Source organism: Diadema setosum, chromosome 4, assembly GCF_964275005.1.
Source record: "Diadema setosum chromosome 4, eeDiaSeto1, whole genome shotgun sequence".
Taxonomy (NCBI): domain Eukaryota; kingdom Metazoa; phylum Echinodermata; class Echinoidea; order Diadematoida; family Diadematidae; genus Diadema; species Diadema setosum.
In genome coordinates this window covers 3898182-3924261 of record NC_092688.1, presented here as the reverse complement: position 1 = coordinate 3924261, position 26080 = coordinate 3898182, and the positions used below count along the sequence as shown (strand labels likewise).

General features: G+C 37.4%; 1 pseudogene; it reads right to left on the bottom strand.

Moving 5' to 3' along the window:
- Positions 1-5830: 5830 nt before the first annotated feature.
- On the bottom strand, positions 5831-24873 carry LOC140227338 (uncharacterized; annotated as a pseudogene).
- Between the last annotated feature and the right edge of the window lie 1207 nt (positions 24874-26080).

Sequence of the window (26080 nt, the reverse complement as noted above, 5' to 3'; positions counted from 1 at the left end):
TGTGGTACTGTTCTGTGGTACCGGTCCTGTGGTACTTTCCTGTGGTACTGCCCTGTGGTACGTCCCAAAATACCACAGGAATTCCTGTGGTACTGTCCTGTGGTATGTCCCAAAATACCACCTAGGACAATTCCTGTGGTACTGTCCTGTGGTACTTTCCTGTGGTACTGTCCTGTGGTACTGTCCTGTGGTACCGTCCTGTGGTAATTACCACAGGAGTACCACATGACTTTTTCGTAAGGGTACCAACAATCAAAATAGCAGGCATGGAACCCTGGTACAGATAGAGTGTGGATAGAGAGTGGATAGTGTGTTGCCACTTGTCCCTAGGTACATAACACAGAAATATACAATATACACATTATTTTATATACCAAAATTGTTGCTGAAACAATCTTCATGCTCTTGCCACATAATATAACAAAATTGTGTCGCACAGTATAATTTTTCTGTGTACACCTCTATCAATCTATCTATTAATCTATTCATAATTCATATTTATATATATTCATATTGAGATCGTATATATATATATATATATATACACATATATATCCATATACATATGCATGCATACATACACATAAATATCATATACACACATACATACATATATTATGATTACATAATTCCTTCTATCCACATTATATAATAACTGAGTATATAACAATACCTATCAGTTAACCAATACAACATCAAAAACTCGCAATCCTTTACAAACATTCTATCTTTTCCGTAAATACAGTCTCATTTTACATAAAGCCCGGGTACAGATAAAGAGGGGATAATGTTTTGCCACTTAGAAATAAGATATATGCCAAAATTATTGCTGACAAAATCTTCATGCTATTCCCACGTGATATAACAAAGCTGTATCGCACAATAATTATTATATATACTGTTTCTCTGGTGCACAACTCTACCTCTCTCTATCTATAATCATCATTTCTTATACATATTATATAATATTCATGCCCCCATGTTATGAATATATACACATGCATACACTATATATATACATATATATACATAGAAGAGCCTGCTTGCAAAAACCGACAGGTCCATATTTGCCAAATAGAGACACATGTGGCTAAAGGTCAAGAAAAATAAAGAGAACAACAAGGAAATTTCTGCCTCTCCTAACCATAACCTCAAAAACATATCTTTATATGTAATGACCAATATATCATTCAAAAGGTATCACCTTGTACTTCATGACAGACATCGTACTTCAGAATCTTCAGAAATGGACTCATCGGCCCCTGCAAACAAACCCCTCACACATATATACACACATATATATATATATACATTATATATAAATGTACATATACATGCATATATACATACATACATACATATACATGTGTGAACATATATATATATATATATATATATATATACATATATGTATTTAATTATTTGATATATAACAATGACAATGACTATCAATCATCCATTGCAACATCTCTTCTGATGAATACAATATCATCTTTCATATACATTTCCTAAATACCATTCTATATTACTCATCTACATTAATACCATACGGTGTGAGCGTTTTAAGTTTCAAGATCCAGTATGATTCCCGCCTTAAAGTGACTTGATTTGATTTTTTGTGGATAAGTTCAATGCCCGTGACCCGTACATCGTCGATTGTGTGATCAAGTGTGCTGAAATGCTGTGCTACCGGAATTTGTTTACGTTTTTCTGTGTTATATTTGCGGATGTCAGAGCGGGTGTTGTTCATGCGTGTGTATAACGTTGTGGTGGTTTTTCCGACATATTGTTTTCGGCATCGGGCGCATGTGATCAAGTAAATTACGTAACTTGATTTACAGTCAATATGTTGCAGTATGTGAAACTCCTCTCCCGTGACGGTGCTGGAGAATTTATTTGTGTTCTCCATCAGTGGACAGATACAACATTTTTTGGCATTGCATTTGCTTGATCCCCTTGGTCTGTTTGCATGTACATCAGCCTCCTCATGCACTTTGGCGGAGACCAGCAGGTCTTTAAGAGATCGACCTCGGCGAAAGGATACAATAGGAGGCTCAGGGAATATTTGTTTCATGTTCTCTGCCTGATGCAGAATTGGGAGGTGTTCACGCATGACCTGAGAGAGTTTTCTTAGATTTGGGTGAAATGATACAACAAAGGGCGTCCTTTTCAGTGGCTTTTTGATTTTGTATTTTAGAAGGTCTTCTCGGGGGACGGTGGAAGCTTTATCTACAGCTTTCTGGACATCTGTTTTGTTGTAGTTGCGCTGTGATAGATGTTCTTGTAGTTGTGCTATTCCCTGTGAGGAATTCACCTCTTCTGAGCAAATTCTACGAATGCGCAACGCTTGACTATATGGGATACTCTGCAAAGTATGGGAGGGGTGACAAGATTCGGGAATTAGATAAGCATGACTGTCAGTGGGCTTAGAGTAGAGGGTAGTGTGGAGTGCTCTGTTCTTAATATAAATCAAAACGTCCAAAAAGGGAACCTGAGTAGTGGATGTTTCAAATGTGAGTTTGATTGTGGGATGAAATGAGTTTATCAAGGAGATGAAATCATCAAGGGGAGATTGATCATGACACCATATGAAATTGATGTCGTCGATGTATCGGCGCCATGAGTCTTCGTACGGTTTGTGTGGTGATGCATGAAGGATTTCTTCCTCTAAATCGGCCATGAAAATATTGGCATAGGAGGGAGCCATTGGTGTGCCCATGGCTGTTCCTTCTTTTTGTAAATAGTGGGTGTCAACAAATTTGAAATTGTTCAGTTTGAGAATCAATTCAATTAGGCGGGTTAGGTGGTCTGTGGGAGGGGATTTGTCGTCCCGTTTATCCAGAGCAATCTTGCATGCGGCTAAGCCTTCTTTATGTGGTATATTGGTATAGAGGGAGCTAACATCAGCTGACACTAGTATGGCATTCGAAGGGACTGGCCCTTTTCTGTTCATGTGACACAAGAAATCTGTGGTATCCCTGACATAGGACGGCGTGTTAGCAACTAATGGCCGGAGCATAGTATAAATAGAAATATATATATATATATATATATATATATATATATATATATATATATATATATATATTATAATGACTGTGTGCATGTCTTGCGTGTCTAGGCCTACACATATTGCTGTTGGGGCGTCAAAACCATATTCGTATGGGTATTTTCTTTCCCAAACTCAGCATATCGGCATTTAAAGTGTCCCTTTAGCAGTATACTACTATGATATCAACATGGATAGATAAGTTGTTTTTTTTTTCAAATTAATATATGCATCAAAACATTTAGCCAGGTTGCACCTTCAATTTTATCGACGTCACAGCACGTTTGACTTGAAATGAAACTGACAGGAAACTGATTACTTATAGGCCTATGTATATATACAGGGCTCGACACTAACGGTGGCCCGGTGGCCCGGGGCCGCCAAGAAATGAAAGTCGGGTCACCAAATATCAAAAAAGGGCAAATTTGGTGGCCCGCCTCGGGCCACCAATTCTTTTTTAAAAGAATGTCAATAAATTTGTAAATTTTTGCGCCGGAAATTAGCAGTTAAATTTGTTTAAAGGATGGATGAAAAGGACTGAATGAATGCCTGAGAGTGAGTGTTGCGAGTTTTTTGAGGTTTATTTATGAGTAGATATGTCCAACTAAATATCCAACTAAATATTTGACACATTAAAAAAAAAAAAAAAAAACAGGACTTTCAACATTTGTTATTGTTTTTTTTCGGGCCACCAAATTTTTTCTCTCGGGCCACCAAACAAAAAAGTTAGTGTGGAGCACTGATATATATATATATATATATATATATATATATATATGAAAAGAGAGAAAGAGAGAGAGAGAGAGAGAGAGAGAGATAATTCATATGGATATACTTTAGGAATTGAGCAGACCGCGGCCAGTTTGCAGTATTCACAAGAGCGTACTTTATTCCGCTTTGCGTTTTTCTTTATTATTCCAACATCACCGACAAAAAAAAAAAAAAAAGAGAAGCCGTGCACTAAGTCCTGAAGTTTGTATTCTGGCATAAACAGTTGTGAAACTTTATGTAATACGAAAGAGAACTTGTTATAATCTATATACACGGTTGGGGTAGAAATATATAATAATGTTTCTTGGCGTTTTTACACGTGCTCTGCTTTTATATTTGATGGTTGTGGTTTCTTGATTACAAGATACTTACTAACTTATTAATTTAGGGAATAAACCAGAATTCCCGTGAACATCGCATCTTCTAAACAAGAAAACATACTCAGTATAATTATGCTGAGGATGACAGTTTGCTCTGATTTTGAGTAGAAAGAGTCACTGTACTTGAACCACTGGATGCGCAAAAGCGGTAGCACTACTGACTATAAGTTTCTACGCTTCTGTTGGCAATTATTACAGATGGAAATGTCAGGTGGAATGCACAAAGGCAATTCAGTGTTTTTTGTTTCCTTTAGAAAAACAACAACAACAAAACAACCAATCTCGTACGAGCGATCTAACGCACTTCATTCATATTTACAGCTCTATACGTATTATACAGACAGTGGAAAATGAGCAAAGAAAATGGAATTCCATCGGGATTCGAACCCGATACCTCCGGATGCTAGCCCTGTGCTCTACCAACTGAGCTATAGAAAGCCCTAGTTCACTGTCTGTACCAGAAACCCTCAATTCTCAATGCTCGGATGATCAGAAGCTATAGCAGTGTGTTTGTGTGTGACACACACGCACACACTTAAACCTGGCATTGTAAACCCGAAGGATAATTCAACTTGGGGAAAAATGCGAGGGATCACCGAATACAGTCACATACATTTCCACTTTGTTTCCTTATCTTCTCATTAAACATCAACGTAAACAAAGAAAATTTATTTTGCATTCCATAACTATTGACCTATTGAAAAGAGACCATGGCGTTATGGTGGATAAAGCCCCCCCCCCCCCCCCCAATAAACTTACACACAGAGATAAGAATCAAAGCATTGTCAGCGCAACACTTTGCTGGTAGCTTCATTCTTAATATACATGTTTGGAAATTCATATATATATATATATACAGTAATTATTCAGTTACTGTATATCGCACTAGGTTTAACATCTTGTCGATTGACAACTTAATTGTATCGCCTTTCACCTAGCGCCCATTTTGATCAATTAATATTCTTCATCATTACAGACGTAGTGGGGTACCTTATTTGTCATGTCATTGAGCATGAAAGCAAACAAAAAAATCAGGTTTTCCTCCATATCTGATAACATCAAATTCCACATGAATATTTCCGAAATTTTAAATGTCATTTACATGATTGAAGTAGAAGGTATGGAATACAGCTCTGCTCAACCTGTTTTATTGTAAACGTTTTTACCCGTCGTGATTATTTACCTTTATAGCTCTTAAACAATATCAATTAATTAGCCAGTGTTTGATTATTTTCAATTATGTCATGATTCTAGGCCGCTCGGAAAAAAGTGAGAGAAGCTATTTCTACTTTTTGTTCAGAACTAATATCTCACCCCGTCGCCCCCTACGACGTACACATAAAAACATTCAGCTTCCCCTTACAATCTCTTACAAGAAAGTCTGGACCTCATAGGTTTCATTCTTTATATGAAATTAATACAGACTGTCCACTCAATAAAGAGGAAGAGATAAAAAAGCATATCTTCCTATACATACATGTGTCCGTATATGTATCATTTTGAGTATTAAAAAAAAAGTATTCACAGATTAAAATGCATTTGAATAGCAATCATTTAGGAATATGAGTAGGGAAAAAACTGAATGACCTGCATAGTTTTTATGTATTATACGCATGCTCACTGTAATTATGAATTCATATACAACATCGTCCGAGTAACTAAACCTTCTCTTCTTCTTTCTTAAACCATCGGCCAATTGAACTACTCTCCTCCTCCCTAGTCCACTGTTGCATAGAGCTCTAGAGCTGCGCTCTCTGAAACGGTTTCTTCTTCTGCGGTGCCCTGATGCCCGTCAGAGGAGCCATTTCCGTTTGCAGGTCTATCTCTCTGCTTATTCACTGTCGTATAAAGTTCCTCGCACCCACGTGCAAACAGGGAACTATCCTCCTTTTGGAAACCTCCATCTCGCTTATCCACATTTACATAGAGTTCTACAGATGCTGTATCGGCGGTATTTCCGTCTTTCGTTATCTCTGCCTTCCTGCCGACGGAACCATTTTCCTTTGAACGTCCGTCTGTCTGCTTGTCCACTTTGGCGTAAAGTTCATCGAGCATACGTGATGAAACAGAGTTAGCCTCTTGGAGGAAATGTCCTCCTCTCATATCCACATTTACATAGAGATCTACAGGTGTTGTCTCGGCGCCATTTATGGTTAATGGGGTCTGTCCTTGCCCGCCAATGGAACTATTTTCTTTTGACGGTCCATTTACCTGCTTGTCCACTTTGGCGTACAGTTCCTCAAGCTTACGTGCTGCAACAGAGCTATCCTTCTTTGAGAACTTATCTCCTGTCTTATCTACCTTTGCATAGAGTTCTTCTGTGGTGCTTTGGTGTGCTTCAGTGGAGCCGTCTTTGTCAGAAAGTGCACCTCGCTTCTTCTGCACTCTGGCGTACAGCTGCGTGCAAGTCTTTGGTGAAGCAGCACAATTTGGAGCCATTTCGTCTGCGCTCTCATCGCTCTTGTAAACGTATCCTCTCCTAACAGAGTGTTGGGGAAGATTCAGCTGGCTGTAGTCATCGGAGTCGAATGCTGAAGAAAAGTCCGTTGCATGGCCGATTGTAGGACCCTTCGTAGATTCGAGCGAGTTGTATTCTGTTGTGTCAAACAGGCGGACTTGCTTAATCGCAGTCCCTTGGCCAGATGTGACAGTGAAGGGGAATTGCAATTGTTCATATTCCTCATCTCCGCTAGATGGCATCAGATGAGAAGTTCCCAGTTGGCATTCTGCTCCAAGTGGTTGCTCACATGTAAAAGGTAGCTGTTCAGTGGACGAGCCATGATTCCAGCTGCCCTCCACCAAAACATTGCTAACTGAGATTCGTTGCGTTTCGGTAACTTTTTTGCGTACCTCGTCAGCATCCTGGTAAACGTGATCTTGATCAATTGCAGAGTTTTCAGCTCTTGCAGAGACGGGATATCCCTCAGAGCTAGCGGTATGGCTGACGGAAGGTATCAAGGTGTAAAGCTGGAAAGCAACATTGTTAGCGCGACTACCAGGTCCAGGAGCTCGGCCGTCAGATGGTAAAACGGTCTATCTCGAAAACTGCTGTTCTGAGAAAAATGACTTTAAAGTTTAGAGGTTTGAGCTTTTTAACGAGATGGGTATAATGCATTTTTAGCAATGGGACAAGAAGAAGCATATCAAACACTGATAACTGAAGAATTTTGTGCTTATTTGGGGTTTTAATTATAAAATAAATGAGATTTTTGTGCAGATAGACTGTTTAACCACAGCACATGTATACACTCCGCTACACATCATAAGATGGTAAAATGGTCTATCTTCTAGATAGACCACAAACACTATTGCCATACTATGGTAAAATGGTCTATCTTTTAGTTAGACCATTTTACCGTTTTATTTTGTGGTTTTAAAGTGGTCTTTCTTCCCAGATGAAAGTTTTGCAAAAATACTGAAGTTTAGCGTACGGCCGGATGTCAAGCGCGTTTTTGCCGAAAAATGCCTTTTTTAGCCAAAAATTTGAAAGAATATCAAAAAATCAAGATTTTTACTTTTTTATCGAAAAAATTAATAGTTTATAAGTACCTTTTAAACTAGAAATGTGTTATCTTCCATTTCAAGTGTAGAACCTAACTAATATACATTTGAAAGTAGAATATTACACGCACATATATGGCGCAATGAAACATAAAACCGTGATTTACTTAAAATTTTACTTTGCAGAATCTACCAATATTTCAAAGTTGTTTTTTTTTTTAAACTACCGAAATCAGTCTATTCAAACGTTTTTATTTGCTCGAAATATAATTTATGTTCTGATATCTTATGCAGCAAAGAAATTATAAGATAAGGCGAAAGATAACTCGTTTTATGTTATCCTAAATGGGACGATGTATTTTTTACTGGACGCGCATTTTGAATGGAAAATCGAATGTATAGCGTAGGCCCATATATATTGTACATGGTATATAGTGCGTGTAGGTATACTTATCTTACATAATCGGCGAAGTCAATGGACAGGTTGGATAGCTGACTGCAAAAACCCTTTGTGACACCTTGATATGACTGAAATGTGCTTATTTGCCAGGAAAAAAAAAATACAAAGAGGGCTGGTCAGTAATGTTGTTACCATGGCAACTGATCATTTAGGTCGCTCCCAGAAAATACATGATTTTAAAACGTAGAAGTGTTGAAACATGTTTTTGTATGTGTGTGTGAGAAATGTATTAATCTATCTAATCTGTTTAACAATGAAACCTGCTTATACCAATTATATATAGATTGCTTACTATGTTTGGAAATGGTTGTCATGGAAACCGTGATAACAAATCACGTTTTACTTGGCAAAATTACGGTACCAAATCTCCCATCCTGCATACTCAACCTCCCCCCCCCCCCCCCCGAGAAGCTTGGGAATTCATGGTTATCAATACAATACTATATAGTTTGCATTCTCGGGCCCTGAAACGCAGCCCTGCAAGGGATAGGCACGAAAGCACTTTTACATTTGTAATGTTCTAAGGCGAGGTGTTTGCATTTTATTTTGATCTATCCTCCCGCAGAAGACTTACTAAATGTTTCTTTTATGATGATTGATTGTTTACATGAGGGTTGTTTGGAACGCACAATTATTCGGCGACATAAGAATATCATATATGTATCCTAGATATTTGTGTGAAATAATAAGGCAAATATCACCCTCAAAAAAAGAAAACAACAAGTAAAAAGGTAGAAATGAAATGCGAACAATGCAATAACAGCCTCATTTCCCCTTCCCATCATTAAGTCGGTTAAATCATCGAGTCTATAATATTTATCCTTGGCCAAGTTCTATGACCTTGGAGCAGACATGTAACAAATGGTTTGTTTGCAATTCGATTGTTTGGTTTTTTTTTCGTGTGTGTTCTATATTATCACATCTTTGTGATTAAAAAAAAAAATCCTTTCAGTTATCATAAACACTCTAAATTCCCAGTCAACCAACAAAACGTATTACACAATGTGCACACGCTCGCAACCATCGTCTCAAATTGCGTTTACGGACTATATCAACACACAATGAAATACAGTAAACACTAAATGAAGCAACTTCTCTCTTTTTTTTTTTAATAATGATTTGCCATCAGCGCACATTTACTAGAAAAGCAGCACTTGACATCTATGTTGTTGGTTATCAAAATGCTTTTTATCTATTTCGTTTTTGAAGGTAAAAAACCTCAGTCTCGATCTAAAAACAAAAACAAAAATTCCATCTGAAAGCAATCTTCTTAAATGAAAGAATGAGTCCTCAGTGATTTTGTTTTATCATGAACAAATGTCTGTGACATACATCCAAAGACTTTGAAAATCAACAATACAAATTGCACTGACTACATTAACTGCATTGATAAACTCTATTTGTTTAATGTGACGTATGCTATGTGTCCACCATCACAAACGTTACACCAGTTAGAAAAACAAAATTTTCTCTTTAGGCGATATTTCAATATCTCTATCTTTTTCACAGTTCCTGGTTACATATCCTAGCTAATTATGACTGTACGCTGTTGCATTGAACTTTCGTCACTGTATAACTAAATTAGAATGGTGACTGCCAAAATTTTAAAATTCTACCTTTAGTCTGATATTATTTTTGTGTTCTGCAGACCAGTGCGATAAGATATCTGTACTGAGCATTCGTCTCTCAGTGAAGAAAAAAAAAATCACCTCTCCAAAACATGTGGGTAATGCTTCCCTCTAATACTTTCCCTTATCCCAAGTACCAGAATACATTGCTGGGGCCCTGAATAGCTAACATAAATTATATTATAGTATTACTAACATCATGGCAATTATGGCACATGTGAAAAAAGAAAAAAAAAAACAACTGGAAAAACATACATCTTGACCAGATCATATTCTTTTCACTACTTCTTGTACTTGGTGTTTGGGTTGGAACCTTTTACTGATGTCTTTTATATCTTAAACTATCAAAAAAAAAAACATGCTCTGTGCTATTTCCTTTCAGATTCAGCAACTGTTCCTTTGTGAAGTTTTCTCTTTTTAAGCACTTTAATGTGCAGGTTTTTTTTTTTTTTTCTGACCAACATATCATATATTTTCCTCCATCTGATGAAGAAAGGCAAAGTTCACTTCCCTTTTGTTGACCCCCCCCCCCCCAAAAAAAAAGACATTCCAATCTGGCAGACCTCTACTCTAGAGACTAGTAATAGTATTAATTAGTGCTAACGTTCAGAGCTAATGTTAGGATATTCTATTGAGATCAAGATCTAGAAATGTTAGATTTAACGTGAACTCTTACTTTTATGGAGCAAAGTTAGCCTAACGTTAGATGTATAATATGTATCATTTATGCATAGATTTTAGAACCTCAAGAGGGTCTAGATGTCTAAACTTAGGTCTATCTAACGGTAGGCTGGGTCTTACAATAAAACTGCCATTATATACTACTAGCGTAAGGTTACTAGAAACCTCTAACGTTAGGTAGAATCAGTGGCCCAGATTTTTACTAGACGCCAGATATTTCTACTTAAGACTCGTTAGATTTTATGATAATTATACAGGTCTAACTAGGGTTAGTACTGTATTTGATTAGACTCTAAACGTTAGTAATAGTAGATCTAGCGTTAGAGCACTACGCTATACGGTACCTTCTGTATAGACTATGCACAGTCTCTTGCCCTGGACCTGGCTCTAACGTTAGCCCTACAAATACAGTGTACATCTAACGTTAATAGTAGGCCTAAGTGGGTGGCCTAAGGGTGGGCCTGTACTGTCTACGGTATACAACTGCTAATGTGCTAACGTTAGGTGTTAACTTCATTGTGAATAAGGCCTAACGGTTAGCTCGATTGAATAATTGTTTTGGCATAACACTTAACACCAACAGGCGTAGAGCCCTAATTCACCTAACAGTTAACACATTCTAACCCCTAACGATAGCTAATGTCCAGAGTTAAAGAGAGTGTAATCGTTAGATCCCATAGACCTAACGTTAGACGAGGATTCAGTCTAACTGCATGTGATGAGGCCATAGATTAGAAACCTTAGATCGAACAAGACACCTAAATCTAGACGTAAACCTCAAGCAAGGCCTCTTTTCGCACCGTGTCAAGACGTGCCTTACGGAATAATCGGTGTTCCACACCGCCGGCACGGTCGGGTGGCGGCCCGGGGGTTGGTAGGCATGCCCGCTGGATCGGTGCGAAATGCAGTCATAAGGCATCGGCCTATTACGTTAGATTCTACTAGCGCTTGAACCTTGATATTTTATACCAAATCTCAAATCAAGGTTATATATCTAACTGTTAGATCAAAACAAATTTAAAAGTTCCCTTATACAGTGCAGTAGAGAACTATGTATTTATTTACTAATTTACTTACATTCGAAGGAAATAGTCCCCTTTTCAGTCACCACGTCTCCAACTCAACGACTGCTCCAACATTTTAGTCCCGCGAGAGATTTTTACCTGTACGGCCTAGATCAGACGTACGCACTCGTATACAAGCAGCGCGCGGCCAGGAGGTGGTAAATTGGTCTAACTCGAAGATAGACCATTTTACCCTCTGACAGCGATGATCAAAAAACCTCACTTAAGAAGGTTAAAAGGTTTATGTAAAAGATAGCTCGTTTTACCTCCAAACGATATTACCGACAATGGGCTAACTCAAAGATAGACCGTTTTACCATCAAATCTGAAGGAAAAATACAAAAAAGTACCAAGATAGCGGAAATTATCTCTAAAACAAGACATGATGGGATTTTCTCGATAGCACCATTGGAAAGAGCACCCTCACATATCCCGGAAAGTGAACTTACCTCAAAAAGTCAAATTTTCGAGTTAGACCGTTTTACCATCTGACGGCCGAGCTACGCCATTATCGGCCTGGTCTGGATGGGATGGCGGTTTATATCTACAATGATAAAAATGGTAATATACTACATTTAAAATGACATGCGAAAGAAATACTGTCAACGAAACGTATCCTATGTTCAGATCTATTTAGATCTCCAGGAGATAAGATCTTAGCTTACAAACATTGCAGTTTTATGTGTGCATTATGTGAAACAGATATCCCAACAGTTCATTCGCCATTGCAATTATAAAATCAGAAAGGACCAAACCCTTTTGACGAGCTACATAATTTATCAAATCGAATAGAATCACATCGGACAAGGACTTTTACAATGTAATCACTGTAATCAATGTTATGTCATCAGGAGCTGAGTAAGATGCTGTGTGATCATGGGATGATATGGTTCTTACGTAAAGAGATAATTTCAGTAACTTAACCCTCTTCCTCCTTCCCTCTCTATCTCTCTCTCTCTTTCTGTCTGTCTGTTTGTCCGTCTGTCTCTGTCTCTCGCTCTGCATATATATATATATATATATATATATATATATATATATATATATATTACCTTTGCCACTCCGTTTTCCTCCACAGTTCTGTACACAATTTATTTTGCTCTTATCCAATATTTTTATCAGCACTCACAACGAAAAAGTAATATCTTTGCCCTGACTTGTTTATGCATTCATTTTTTCTTTTTGTTTCATTTTCCATCTGGAAAGTTGTCTGATGAATGAATAAAGATGGATCTTTAACGTATGTGACTTGTGACTCTCTCACATATGGGACTTCCACGTTATGTCCCATTCGAGAGTCCGAGGGGCAGAATGATTTGCCTTCAGTACAGAGGACGGGATGATATTACAAACATTGCTCAGTAGGACTAACTCGTAGGTGAATCATAATCTACTTAACGTCTGATATCAAAAAGACAATGCACTCTACTGCTCGCGTTTTGCTGAATTTTCTGAAGGTGACTAAAATAAGGGATTTCTCACGTCATTGTGACCAGTGTGACTGGTCAACAGTGTGATCGGTGCTCTTTAAGACGACTGAATTTTTGACAAGAACTGACATAAACAAGACAAACAGGTTTACAGAAAACACTATACCTCTTTCTGCGATATAAGCACCAAGCCGTGATGAGGAAGAGCAGGCTGATGAATATCAGTATTGAAGCTGTAAGCGGTATCAGCAGATGTGGAACAGTGTCTACAAGGTACAAATGATACGCCATACATCATATATTCATGTTATGTTCCATTCATTAACGTTTTATAATTGTCAAATATATAAGCACAGTCTCCCCGTCCTGAAATTGTTATTCTAAAATCACACTCAATCAATAAATTATGTTCATTATTCCATATGACATCTTATAATCAAAGTTCTATTGCATCCATGTTTGTATAAACAGACAAACAAGCTGAGGAAGATCTATTACAGGGCAAAAGCTGTTAAGATCCAGCTGGTATCCTGGGACATCCATTGTCCTTAATCTTCTCTAGATGAAAGAGTTTGGTACACATTATCAGCATCATTTCATTATATCTATAGATACACAAACACACTTAACTTCTTTCAACTTTCAACTCACACACACACGCTCACAAACACACACACACAGATTCATTCATATACTAGTATGACACTGCGAGTATATAAAGTTGAGTGCCACGCTTAACCTATAGTACATGATACGAATATTAAGGTTAACAAGTTCACGTGCTTTACGTCACATCGAATGATAAAGGCATGTAGTTAATCACATGAAGAAGTGCCAATACTTCACTCTTTTTGAACGCGCTAGTATACAAGACTAAATGATGTCAATGCCTGCGAACGGGTGTTGTGCATTCTGGAGCTTGTAGTTTTCAGTTTGCATTTAGTTTAATTGTAAAGACAAAGTTTTATAAATATTAGCGGAACTCAAGAGAAGTTCTTTGTAAGTTTGTGGATTAGGCTGCCGACTTGTAATCTTGAAGTTGCATTTTTTTTTTTGCTTTGGTTTGTTTGTTTGTTTGTTTGTTTGTTTGTTTTTTTGCATCAGCAGTGTGCTCACTGCCAAGTCATTTCAGGTGTTCGAAGAGGACAAAATCAGAAGTCTGCGAGTGTAGTTTGCTCGGCTACAATTATCTAACCCGATATTTCAATTCTCATGAATTTTGTAGGAGTCCGGCAGGTTCTCACACAGAAGAGGTGAAGTAATGGAAATACTCAACACAAACACACACACACACACACACACACACACACACACACACACACACAAACATACACACATTTAGGAAATGACAAACATCAATGGAAATCCGATTAGGTTTTGATAGCAGCTTCACATGTAGGATATTATATATCTGTACAATACTTAAATAACGTAAAATGTACGTTCGACTGCTTGACAAAATGGGATGGATGCGTTCCAGTATGGTTGGTGTGTCGACGTGCTTTGGTTGGATAACGCCACACACTGCAATGTAGAACTGCCACTGGTGACATAACCTTCGTCACAGTCCAAGGTTACCATGGATCCAAGCTGCGTGGTGTTCAAGACCCATTTCCCGTGTAAGACGTCACCAGGATGACCGCATTTTGGTGTATTACCTTGAACTGAGATAATGATTATGGAAGTCATTGTAAATGTCCCAGTAAATGATATGGTTAGTCGTATGTAGAAGGCAAGATTATATTCTAAGAACTATCATTTTTGTTTGCTGCCAAACATATCTATAGTCCTTTCTAGATGGTTGGCGATAGAGGGAAGAGAAGGAATTGGAAGGGCGTTCCCAGTATATAACTCATGCCAAATGAAAAGCAAAGATAGATCCAATGCTCCATCTCAATTTTTTTTTTCTCGAAAAATTAATGAAACTCGTAATCCTATACGTGTGCATTAAGCTCTGTAATGCTTTGCATCTATTTGTAATTACAAGTTCTCACCTCAACAAGTCCATATACAGTGTATTAAAGATGACTGAACTGTATACCTGAATGACATTATTCATGATACCATACTTACAGTAGAATGTTTAACAATGAACATTTGTGACAGTGCACCTCAAAACAAACAAAAAGTCGCCAGATATGAATTTTTAGTTAAGACCATATTCTGAAAGAGCAGACTTTAAGCTTTAAAATGATGTATAACTCAAATCAAATGGACTCTCCTAACCTATCTAAATATTGGAAAGAAAGCACAACCTCAGAAAAAGTGTGAACTGAGAAAAGAGGCTCTGAAGTACAGTGTCTATTCAAGCGCTTAATCTTTACCAAACCGTGCTGGCTGTGCGATGAATGGGACAAAAAACAGGAAGTAAACCACTGGAGTAACAACAATGAAGGGATTATCAGATTAAACTGAAAATAAGCATGTCTCATTAACACATTCTGTCCATATTTAATGCCAACTTTCAAAGCAGTAGCACTATCCTTGCAAAAGTTATTAGAGTTGAAAGTGAAGAGTGTGGACAAGGTTTTTCAGAAATGAAAAAGGGATTCTGAAGACACACCTAATCACACTATTCTATCAAAAATGTTCGAGATAAACTGCTAAAAAAACACACTTTCCTGCCCGTTTTATAATACCAAATTTTAACATAATGTAAAAGAAGACCTGCTCTTTCAGAAAATATGAAAAAGTCAATTTTGGCTAGGTTGACCCATTTCACTTGTTTTCAGTCCTCACGCAAAATCAGTGTGTGCGACTTTATGTTCGTTTTGAGGTGCACGGTCACATTTAACGCCCTTCTGAAGTGTCCTTAATTTCAGCATATTACGCTTGCACGTAAAGCAATGAAACCATTACTATAACTCTTTTCTCTCTTCTTCTTTTCCCCTCCCTCTCCGTGTGCGTAAGCATCTTTATTCGATTCCCGATTGTTAATAATCACAAAAGTGTATCTTTTTCCTCTCTTATTGTCCACAAAGCCCACATATTTTCATAAATTTCTGAAATAAAGTTCCCTCCCTGCCTGAGGTCTAAAGCATAAGGTCCTTGGTCCAGTGGTCGTACCATTCCATGAGCACTTCATAACAAATGTTTTAGCCGCCGGATGAGGGTCACTGGGCATTTACCTTCAACTGGTTGACAAGAAGGGGTTGATGCCTTATAATTTGGTGAGTGAGTGGTTGGACCATTGTTGGAAGGGTCGATGCACAGCAATGTTGCACTACCATCGAGGGTGTAACCATCATCACAGTGCAGGGTGAATACTGTGTTTCCATTCAGTGTCGTGTTTGAATACCATTTTCCGTGTGAGACGTCACCAGGGGGATCACATTTCGGTGTATTACCTTGAACTGAGAGAACGATTATGAAAGTCATTGGAAATGTCCCGGTAAATGACATGGTTAGTCGCATGTAGAAGGCAAGATTATATTCTAAGAGCTATCATTTTTGTTTGCTGCCAAACATATCTATAGTCCTTTCTAGATGGTTGGCGATAGAGGGAAGAGAAGGAATTGGAAGGGCGTTCCCAGTATATAACTCAGTGCCCATGAAAAGTAAAGAAAGATTTAATGCTCAATCTCAATATTTTTTTTTTCGTGTACATTGTGCTCTGTAATGCTTTGCATCTATTTGTAATTACAAGTTCTCACCTCACCTAGTCCATATATTAAGGATGACTGAACTGTATACCTGATAATCATGATAATAGTTACAGTAGAATGTTTAACATTGAACATTTAAAGCCCTTCTGAAGTGTCCTTATTTCAGCATATTACGCTTGCACGTAAAACAATGAAACCATTACTATACCTCTTTTCTCTCTTCTTCTTTTCCCCTCCCTCTCCGTGTGCGTAAGCATCTTTATTCAATTCCCGATTGTTAATAATCACAAAAGTGTAACTTTTAAAGCTTCCTTTATTGTCCACAAAGCCCACATATTTTTATAAGTGTCTGAATTAAAGTTCCTCCCTGCCTTATAAACGTCTAAAGCATAAGGTCCTTGGTTCAGTGGTCGTACCATTCTATGGGCACTTCATAGCAAATGTTTAAACCGCCGGATGAGGGTCAGTAGGCATTTACCTTGAACTGGTTGACAAGATGGGGTTGATGCCTTATGATTTGGTGAGTGAGCGGCTGGACCATTGTTGGAAGGGTCAATGCACAGCAATGTTGCGCTACCATTGAGGGTGTAACCATCATCACAGTGCAGGGTGAATACTGTGTTTCCAATCAGTGTCGTGTTTGAATCCCACTTTCCGTGCGATACGTTGCCAGGGTGATCACAATTTGACTCGTTTTCTGGAAAAGACAGAATGTCTATTTCAGACATTGAAATTTGAATGGTGATATTACAAAATTAGTAGAAGAACAGGTTCATTTCAAGTATATCAGACACGTCACGATATAAATGTAATTCTACAAACAGATTAATGTTCTTCGCGGTTGTTAACGACCTTATACTATAATGGCAAATCTGAAAATCAAATAATTTCATTTAACGATACTGGTGGGCAGAAAGGCTGATGTAAGTTTGTTATATCTATCAAAATGTAATGTTGTTGTGGTTCCTGCAGTGACATAATAACAAAGGTATAAATGTCCCAGTGCTATACAGCTCTATTTTATGCATATAGAAATAGAGCGACACAGGCATTCACTCGTGTTCGTTAATGGGTGTACGTGGAGCTCCCCCTCTCTCTGTATCAATGCCAACGTCGGAAAAGCCAGAATGGGCAAAGGATAGGTATGACATTACCAGTCTTTTCTCATTTTTTTAAGAGGCTGTACCTTTCTGAAGAATATTCCATAAAAAGTAGTTTCTCTGTGGAGTGTCATTTGGTCACACTAATTCTATCGAACATACAATATTAATTAACAACGAGGCAGTAAATGCGCCGAATTTCTATATTTTAGAAATAGGGGTGTGTATACAGTATAATTATTCTAAAGTATAAGACATCAAGACACTATTGAACGATTTAGATTTTCTTCTTTTTTTTTCTGAGTGTTTATGTTATGACAGCAAACTCCCAAAAGTCATAACTTAATTCTGATATTTAAATTGCACGCCGTTTTCAAATCATAGTCCGTCTCTGAGCCCACTGTTTGTAAAACTATTCCGTGTATTAGAGCTATGTGAACGTCAAAAAGAAACGTTGTCTGATCGATTGCAAATTTACGTTCAACTGCTTGGCAATAAGGGGTTGATGCGTTCCAGACAAAGGAAGATGTCGTTCGACCATCATCAGACATGTTCGATGACTGCATACACAGCAGAGTTGCACTACCATTGAGCACATAACCATCGTCACAGTCCAGGGTTACCACGGATCCAAGCAGCGTGTTGTTTGAATCCCATTTTCCGTGTGTTACGTTACCAGGGTGACCACATGTTGACCGATCGTTACCTGGATGGGAGAGAATGACTACAAAATACAATATGATTAATTAAAGGATAGATGGACATCATTGTTATTTCTGATATTCTCGTCTATGTTTCTGCTGCTATTTGTGCGTGTCCACTTGTAATTTTATAATCAATGGGGGAGGGGAAGGCGGGATGAGTGGTGAGAGAAACGTCGGATTACATTTTTAGAAGCGCAGGACAATGACCACACGAAAAAAAAAATCGACTATTTCTTTCAGAATGCATGTTCATTAAGATTGTTTGTTACTGCTAGGAAATGAATTAAAAACATTTCCATTACGTGTCTGTGGTTGATGCTTGTGATTACGAAGGTTCGCTTTTTCTAAAACGCAAAGCTTGTATATCTGAGGCTACGTTAATCCGAAAGTGAAAGAGACTTTGTTGAATAATAGGAATGTTTATTGCAACCATCCTCAGTGGAATCATTTAAAACATTTCTAAAACATACCTGTTTGATATGCTGTAGATAAAAAAAGAATACATATTTCTTCTTCAAATTCATGAAATTCTTCCGTCGAGATGTTTTCATTGCAACTGATTGCCAAATTGCCCTACATCGACGTAAATTTACGTTCATCGACGTTTGTTTACGTCGATGTAGGGCAATTTGTCAATCGGTTGTATACTTCTTCTTCATCTTCTTCTTTGTCGTCGTCGTCTTCTTCTTCTTCTTCTTCTTCTTCCCTTTCTTAATCTTTTAGTATATTTTTGATGAATTGTTGCGCTATAGAAGTTGACACTACCATTATCATTGTTAGTATTATTTTATTTATCATAACGTTTCTGCATTATAAGAGCACTGATATGCAGACTACTCTGAGATCTATTTTCCACCATAATTGCACTTATAATTCAGTCGAACAGAAGAATAGATATCCACTCGACTATATAGTCTATCATATACCATGCAGTGCATTGGCTCATGAACTCGTAAGGCACAATGTTGTCCAGATGTACATAATTTTCTTCCTGGTGACACAGAATAGTTCCTCTGCAATTTCCTTGAAATACATTTAGGTGAATACCTTCATACTATGCATTTTAGTGACTGACTGCGAAATATCTTCTTCTTCTTCTTCTTTTCAGATGAAAATTACAAATCAGGCATAACGTTCCAAATGTTGCTGTCCGTTATTTTTGCTTTTTTCTTCTTCAGTTTTTGCTGTTTCTCTAACAATCACAATCACTGGTGATAGGAGTAGAGAGGTAGCTGATCGGCCTACAACACAGCGCTGCATTTCAGGCAGGAAAGTCATGGCACAGAAGCCCCACGTATAAGGGCAGGACACGCGCAAGACATGCTGCAGGCACTGACAACAGCTGAAGTCTCCTCCTCACCATTACTTCAGGGTCTGAACACCAAATCAGACGTAAGTAGTTATGTAGCTGTATTAGTTTGTTTTTGTAATATTCTGAATTAACCTTGTTATTATTGTTATATTTTTTGTATAGAGATTTATGTTATGCTCGCTGGTTCACTATAATATGTGAATTAATTATGTTAGAGTATAGATATGATGTATGTCAGATTGGATATGTTGTATAATGGTAAATAGGATTTTGCTTTAGTTTGGCAGGAAGGCAGACCAAGTCAGCAGGCGAATGTTATATGTGAAATGTTTACATTTACAGTGATATTTGTTGATACAGTGTATTTTGTTTTTCTGTGATTGTATCAGGAAAATACAATCCAGGTTCTGTTGTTCACAGTTAAAGTAAATGAAGTTAGAATTTTGGTAAACGATAAGTTAAAATACAAATTTGGTTGCTAAAGAACTTAAATGAGAAATGGATATATCTGTTAAGAGAATAGAGTTTTAGTTGTTTTTTGTTGTGAGATAGTTCACATACGAGATGACCTGTAATGTTCATATTTTAAGTCAGTATATCGTTATATACATGGCGGCGGTTTATTTCAGTAGTAGGTATATATAGGTCTCTGTGATGGTGTAAGAATTAATCATGGTACTATACATTAGCATTATTGGTTTAGGTGAAGGAAATATTGAACTGTGGTACTACCCTGTGAATAAGTAATGTTATATGAGTGGTGGTTATAATATTCCCATATAGATCGACACCGACGAGCTGGGCTCGACGGCATCGCTACTACACTCGACGGCACGACCATTATCTCAACGGCATCGCCACTACACTCGACGGCATCACCATTATCTCAACGGCATCTCGGTTAGCGTGAGGGCAATTCCCGCTAGCTGGACAGAATTCCTATTAACTCGATAGCCCTCCGGTGCACACGGTGGCATTCCAACATTACCGGACGACATCCCGATTATCTTGGCAACCTCTGCATTACCTTACGGACTATCTCATCACCCGTTTCACCCCCATCCTCGTAGGACAGTACAAATTTGAATCACACGTGCGCATAGGATAGAGTATTGAACCACAGGTATTTTGTTGAACCCGGGTCTAGTATTTGTCTAGAGTGTTTAGGAAGACAGTGTCTAAGAATTGTGAGTATTATGTCATTGATTTGCTCCTGAACGTTTCTATATTTTTTCTGTGTAAATATGAACGAAATTGTATTGGGGCTTTTGTGGGGAAATACTGTAAAAATGTGTTTTTTTTTGTTTCTGAGAAGCTGCATTCTTTGTTCAGTAAACTCATAGAGTGTTTAAGTGCATTATTTACATTGTATCTCATAGCAGAACCTCGCTATCGTCACTCGTGGAATACAGATCTTGAGCTGACACTGATGAAATTACGTAATCCATTTTGTGCTACTTATTAAAGGTCCAGTTTACCTTTGGGAGCAGTGATTTAAAAATGTTCAAGATATCACATTTGATTCATATGTGTATGTCTGTTGTATCATAAAACATCCTACCATATAAAATGTTTGCAATAAAGCCTAAAATATAAGGAGATATCAGTGTTTTACTCAATAAACCGTAACTGTATACGCTTTAGTCTGGAAACATTTTTATTATAACTATTGTTTATATTTTGTGTATTTAACAACACTTAACATCGATTACACGGATTCAAATTTTTACAGTGGTTGTTTCTATCCCTAACTTACATTTTAGAACTATTTTAAAGCACTAATGCTGGGTTTTTGTTTCATATGCAAAAGGTAAATTGTGCCTTTAATCTTGGTAGAGTAGATCACTGCGTTGAATCTTTAACAGTCAATTCTGTTTACTTACAATGAGTTCTTCTTTTTTTTATGTGTTTTATTGGAGTAAAAAACAAATCAATAAATACATGAACATGTATATAAGAACAATCATCGGGAAAAAGAGAAATATAAAAAAAAGGGGAAAAAAAGGAAAAAAAGAGGCAGCACTACCCATGTAATAGCAAATAGTTCTAGATGTGCTTTAACCCGTTGAGGACGAGTCCCGAGTATACTCGGGCAGGTGTCTATGGGAAATGCGTGTTGTAGCAAAATCAAACCGTCCTCAACGGGTTAAAAGCAGTCACTTTGTCTCATACAAGATATTATCTATGTATAACAAATATGATACGATATATATTCTTAAAGAAAATTGGAAGTAGATAACACAAAAATAACATAGATTATAAATTTGTGTTACGTACAATTGATACGAGGAAATAATTATAAAATGCCAAAAGAACCGTTAATCAACACCCACAGGAGGGCACGGGACAATGAGTTCTTGCAACAAGTAACTAAACACAGCCCTGTCGCTGTACATGAGAGTCGCGACAGGGCTGTACCGTGTGGACACTATACGTAATCTCAGGATTCTGGGGCGCCGACTCGATTTTGAATTTACTGCACCATATTTGTTACTAAGACTACAGTGTACATAAGCTGAAAACTTTATCTATTTAGCTACCATTTTTAGCTATTGATATTGACATGTACATAATTTACAACTTACCAAAAATTACACCTTTTTTAATCGTGTACGCCGCAGAAATCGCAGAAATGATTCGAAATGTCGGCGCAGCACTGGGCAAAGAGGGCGCTGTCGACTGTTTGGCCGTGTTCGAGGGGTTTAGTAGATACGTGTATGGGGTTACGTATATAGATATGTGTATCACACACCGTACAGCCCTGTCGACTTACATTTGTGTACAGCGACAGGGCTGTGTATAGTTATGCAACAAGTTGCTTCGAAAAGATCAAGGTCTTTGTTATATTGCAAAACCCCTGTGCTCTCAACACATTCAAATGTCAGATTCAACTCCAATACACAGCTTTGTGTAGGTTTCGCTTTGTTGCCATAAACACTGTCTTATTACGCTGGAATTGGTTGTGACTTCGACTGAGCCGAGTGGTCGCGGACACCTATCTCATTTTATCAGTGTAACTTGGACCTGTTACTAGACAATCCAAAAAGATAATATTTCCCTTAAAATCTTATACTGAATATGAGTGTACGGAAAAGACTCACTGTCAACCGCTAAGCTTCGCAAGATGGGACCGATGAGTTCCAAACAGGAAAGTAAGTCGACCTTCCAGGTTGTCCTACACACTGCAGTGCCACGCTGCCATTTATGACGTAATCTTTATCGCAAGTGAGGGTTACTATGGAGCCAAACCACGTGATGTTGGCATCCCATTGTCCGTGTTGGATAATGTCAAGTTGATCGCAAAAGCCGTAGGAAACTACATCAAAGGCAACCATAAATTACTTCAATTTATATGGCGGTATGATGCACAAAAACGTAATTAGAATCACCATTACGCAAGCCGCTTGTATTGGAGAATGTTTAAAGTCATAGAAAACTGGATATAAAGTCGCAAAAAACAACCACGTTTTAATAAGGTTAAGCGATGTACAAAAACTTCCTTGGAATCATCATAACACGGCATTACAGAAACTCGACTGGACTTTTGATACCATGTGCTCAAAGAACAGGATGCAGAAAACGGATCAATCAAATTGGAAATCTTGATTATGATCTCGCTGTGTTCATTGCTGCATCACATTATGGTCCTACATTATATAGTTCGTGCATGAAAATTATCATTTTTGTTTGGATACAACACGTGGCGGTAAGATCATGTGTGTACGTAGGACAATAACCATTGTTTTAAAATACTGTGATAGGGCATAACACAGAATTTGAAGTAAAGATTAACAACCAAGGAATATAAAGATAGCTAGATTGAAATATCATACGAAAAATTCAAAAAGGAAAAAAAGAGGATATCGTTGCCTGGATGGAAACAATGAGATATGATAAACAATAGATTGAACGTAACTGCTTCAATTTGAGATTTTTTTTCCAAGTGGCAGATAGATACATTGGCCCGGATTCACGAAGGTGGTACAAATGAAACCATAGTTTAAACCATGGACAAAAACCATGGAGCGCCAAGTGTCGCATGGAATATTTCGTTACGAAATCAGTCATTTCGTCGACAAAATGTCTGTTTCGTTAACGAAATTATCATTTTGTGGACGAAATGTTCATTTAGTTACAAAATATTGTCATTTCGTTACAAAATAATCATTTCATGTGATTTTTTGTTTTGAACACAGTATGAAAAATACAATGTATACTTCTGCAGTTTATGTAAAAAGCATTGAAAGTTATCCAAAAAGACAGAGAAGAAATTGGTTAGATAAAATGATTTGTTTTTCTAAGTTGCCTTGCCATTTATACTCCAGCTATCTTGCACTGTACATATCATAATGTAAGGTGTGCATTACCAAAGTAGGTCAGGGATCAGAGAATCAAGACAACACCGTGCCGTGCGACACGGAACAGGAGCTCCCTCCCCCCCCCCCCTCTCTCTCTCTCTCTCTCTCTCTCTCTCTCTTTGGACCTTTCAGCATAGACCTAATCAGCACACAGCAACAAAACTACACGAAATGTAACTCTACTCTTCCTCTTAACAAGTAGGCATCACAGCTTTCATAATAAAGGATCAATATTTCAAAATTCCTGTCAATTTAACAGCTAGGAATGCACATCTAGTGGGTTCTGTGTCACATATCTTGTGGGTTGATTAATGCCTCAAACGGAAATCATTAGAGACCATCAATATCAGACTTAAAGGAATACATGAAGGGTTTGTTTGCAAAAACCGATAAGTCCATTTTTCAAGATTTTGAAGTACGATCTTTGTCATAAAGTACAAAATAGTACATTTTAAATGATATATTGGTCACTAAATATAAAGGTATATTTTTTAAGTTATGGTCAAAATTTTTTCTTATTATTCTCTTTATTTTTCTTGACCTCGCAAATATCTCCATTTGGCAAATATGGACTTATCGGTTTTTGCAAACAAACTCTTCACATGTTGAGATATCATGGCATGAAACTCACCATTAAATGCAAAATACAGATCATGTCTGGATTGCAGGTCGGCCATGCTTTGACATGACCACTGTTTAAGAAAGCGGTAACCTCGATGGGTCGAAATGGCATCAAGTTTTTCTGATCACAAGCACCAGCATGCTCCTTGGTGTATAACGGCTAAATCTGCAACTTTTCTTAGCCCTCGACATATTGAGACGCATTCCATTTCACTCTCCACGTTTGACTTCGACAGGTTCTGAAAAGGACTGTAGTCTTGCAAGGGGGGTGGTTTCACAAAGCATCCAAGAAAACCTGGTTCTGAGAGAAAACAATGCACACCTAATGATGAATTTTCTGCTTGATGAAGAACAAAGCATTTTCTTGGAGTATCGACTAATTATCATGACATTCTGTTTTCATTAACCAGGTATTTCTAGTTGTTGCGGCATTCACTCCAGCATAGACCAATCAATCAAACAAGCAAACAGAAAGCTGCATTTGCCTTCGTGTGTTTCTCATCAAATATATGCATGATTTTGAAAATAACAAATCATAAAGTGTTTCTGATGCTATATTGTAGGAGGACTTAAGTAGCTTTCGGAGGGTGATCAGATGTTGGTTAGAAATATGCGTTTCCAGTTGCTTAATGCGCAAACAAACTTTCCTTTTTCTAAATCTATGAGCAAGTGAAACATTATGTTAAAATCTTTGCTCAAAACAGCAGGGTAATATCCATAATGTATTTGAATAGCAATATTTCTTCACCTCGGCATTTCACCTTCACGGCACTGTTAGAAGGGCATTTGGCACTTGTCCACGAGCAGTCTATCAAATTTCGCGAATCTGTAGAATGAAATTTTAGGAAGTTGCCAAATAGACATCAACCATTTTCAATCATCATGAAGAATTTTATCACCGAATCAAACGTTTATTCAGTCAAAATGCAACATAAGTAGAATAGAAATATAAAATAATATACTTAAGTAATGTCCTTGTAAAAAGCAGTTACATACTTATAAACTGTTTAAATTTAATGATTTTAGTGTATTTTCACGTTCCTAAAACATATAAAAGTGAATATAATTTGAGTCAATTTCAAATTTAAATGAGATCGTGATATATACGTTACATTTTTGGCTTTCTTACGACTCATCAAATGTAGTATTATTATTGTTTGTAAATGTCTGTGTATACTTTGTGTCCAAGTCAATAGTGTTGTAACAGTGGATAGTATTTTCCCTTAGTTGTACTTACCTGCCTATGGGAAGGTACTAACATTTGAATGTTCACATACATGCTTTCATTTATAAAGAAATAAAGTACTTTATATGTTATATGCCAAACTTCATTTCTTTTTAACTATGATTAAAAGTTGTTATTGGAAGTAGAATTAGAATTAGAACACATTTCGCGAAAATTCGAAAAGCTACGAA